The sequence below is a fragment of the Brassica napus genome, unplaced genomic scaffold (genome assembly GCF_020379485.1).
Source record: "Brassica napus cultivar Da-Ae unplaced genomic scaffold, Da-Ae ScsIHWf_1351;HRSCAF=1925, whole genome shotgun sequence".
Classification (NCBI taxonomy): Eukaryota; Viridiplantae; Streptophyta; class Magnoliopsida; order Brassicales; family Brassicaceae; genus Brassica; species Brassica napus.
Window position 1 is genome coordinate 222,501 of NW_026014768.1, and position 2,946 is coordinate 225,446.

The window sequence follows — 2,946 nt, forward strand, 5'->3', positions numbered from 1 at the left end:
GTTGAAGACCAACAATTGCAATGATCTATCCCCATCACGATGAAATTTTAAAGATTACCCGGGCCTGTCGGCCAAGGTGTTAACTCGTTGAATACATCAGTGTAGCGCGTGTGCTGCCCAAAAAATCTAAAGGCATCACAGACTTGTTATTGCCTCAAACTTCCTTGCCTTAAACGGCCATAGTCCCTCTAAGAAGCCGGCCGTGAAGGGATGCCTCCACGTAGCTAGTTAGCAGGCTGAGGTCTTATTCTTTAACGGAATTAACCAGACGAATCGCTCCACCAACTAAGAACGGCCATGCACCACCACCCATAGAATCAAGAAAGAGCTCTCAGTCTGTCAATCCTTACTATGTCTGGACCTGGTCCCGTGCTGAGTCAAATTAAGCCGCAGGCTCCACTCCTGGTGGTGCCCTTCCATCAATTCCTTTAAGTTTCAGCCTTGCGACCATACTGTCACGTCCCCAGTCCTGGATAGGATTGTCGGGAAAGCCATGGTTCCGGAATTTTAACCGGATCCCCTTTCAAAGTTCGTGCATAAGCGCTATCAGACGGGTTTCCCCCGACTATTAGGATCGACTAACCCATGTGCAAGTGCGGTTCACATGGAACCTTTCCCCTCGTCGGCCTTCAAAGTTCTCATTGGAATATTTGCTACTACCACCAAGATCTGCACCGACGGCCGCTCCGCTCGGGCTTGTGCCCTAGGTTTTGCAGCGATCACCGCGCCCTCCAACTCATCGAGGCCTGGCTCTTGCCCCGACAGCCGGGTATAGGTCGTGCGCTTCAGCGCCATCCATATTCGAGGCTTGTTGATTCGGCAGGTGAGTTGTTAGACACTCCTTAGCGGATTTCAACTTCCATGACCACCGTCCTGCTGTCTTAATCGACCAACACCCTTTGTGGGTTCTAGGTTAGCGCGCAGTTGGGCACCGTAACCCGGCTTCCGGTTCATCCCGCATCGCCAGTTCTGCATACCAAAATGGCCCACTTGGAGCTCTCGATTTCGTGGGATGGCTCAACAAAGCAGCCACCCCGCCTACCTATTTAAAGTTTGAGAATATGTTAATGACATTGCGTCCCCGATGCCTATAATCATTGGCTTTACCCGAGCTCCAGCTATCCTAAGGGAAACTTCCGAGGGAACCAGCTACTAGATGGTTTGATTAGTCTTTCGCCCCTATACCCAAGTCAGACGAATGATTTGCACGTCAGTATCGCTGCGGGTCTCCACCAGAGTTTCCTCTGGCTTCGCCCCGCTCACGCATAGTTCACCATCTTTCGGGTCCCGACAGGCATGCTCACACTCGAACCCTTCTCAGAAGATCAAGGTCGGTCGGCTGTGCACCCGTGAGGGATCCAGCCAATCAGCTTCCATGGGCCTTACAGGTTTACTCACCCGTTGACTCGCAAACATGTCAGACTCCTTGGTCCGTGTTTCAAGACGGGTCGACTGGGGAGCCCACACGCCGACGCCGTGAGCATGCAGATGCCGAGGCACGCCGTGAGGCGCGTGCTGTAGACCACGATTAAGGCAGCGACGTCTCCACGGGCGTAACAAAAGCCTGGGCTTAGGTCACCACCATATTCCACGTCGGTCCACGGCCCGAATCGATTGGCGGCTTGGATTCCACCATTCCACATCCGACTGGGATGAATCGCCGGCCCCCATCTGCTTCCCTCCCGACAATTTCAACCACTCTTTGACTCTCTTTTAAAAGTCCTTTTCATCTTTACCTCGTGGTACTTGTTCGCTATCGGTCTCTCACCCATACTTAGCCTTGGACGGAATTTACCGCCCGATTGGGGCTGCATTCCCAAACAACCGAACTCGTAGACAGCGCCTCGTGGTGCGACAGGTCTCGTGGTGCGACAGGGTCCGGGCACGATGGGGCTCTCACCCTCTCTGGCACCCCTTTCCAGGGAACTTGGGCCCGATCCATCTCTGAGGCCGCTTCTCCAGACTACAATTCGAACGCCAAAGACGTCCGAATTTCAAGCTGGGCTCTTCCCGGTTCGCTCGCCGTTACTAAGGGAATCCTTGTTAGTTTCTTTTCCTCCGCTTATTGATATGCTTAAACTCAGCTGGTGATCCCGCCTGACCTAGGGTCGCGTTGTGGACTTTGGGTCATCAAGAGCTTTTGGACCGGAACGTCTTACTATATGACGAGAATTGAATTCACCACCGCATGTCAAGATGCTCCTGGCGTCCTTAGCTTGGATTTTGGCCAACCGCGTGCGGTAACACATGGGAGATCAGCTTCCGTCCCATATCCTCGAGACGATGGGGGGGATGACGATTTGTGACACCCAGGCAGATGTGCGCTCGGCCAGAAGGCTTGGGGCGCAACTTGCGTTCAAAGACTCGATGGTTCACGGGATTCTGCAATTCACACCAAGTATCGCATTTCGCTACGTTCTTCATCGATGCAAGAGCCGAGATATCCATTACCGAGACTCATTTTAGACTTTACATTGCAGCACTGCTTCCGACCAAACACCGTCTCCGGGTTGGCGAAAGCAGGCTGTTTAGTTGCATTTTCCTTGACACTTTTCTTGCCGGGGTTTGGTGATATCCCGAAGCTATAAGTACGATCCAACCAAAACTGATGTCTTGGGCATGGATGAACGCATAACCACGGAATCGGCAGGCACAGTAAGAAACCGGCCTACAAAGAGTGATATTTCATCGTTCTTAGGTCGTTTTGTTTTCATGGTACGACTTCCGCAGGTTCACCTACGGGAAACCTTGTTACGACTTTTCCTTCCTCTAAATGATAAGGTTTAGTGGAGTTCTCGCGATGTCGCAGACGGCAAACCACCCACGTCGCCGCGATCCAAACACTTCACCGGATCATTCAATCAGTAGGAGCGACGGGTGGTGTGTACAAAGGGCAGGGACGTAGTCAACGCGAGCTGATGACTCGCGCTTACTAGGAATTCCTCG

General features: G+C 52.5%; 1 non-coding gene across 1 annotated transcript; it reads right to left on the bottom strand.

Annotated features, from left to right (window-relative positions):
• Positions 1-2,303: 2,303 nt before the first annotated feature.
• Positions 2,304-2,459, bottom strand: LOC125597003. Its single transcript, XR_007331386.1, has one exon. It is a non-coding gene; the product is annotated as a 5.8S ribosomal RNA (ribosomal RNA).
• Between the last annotated feature and the right edge of the window lie 487 nt (positions 2,460-2,946).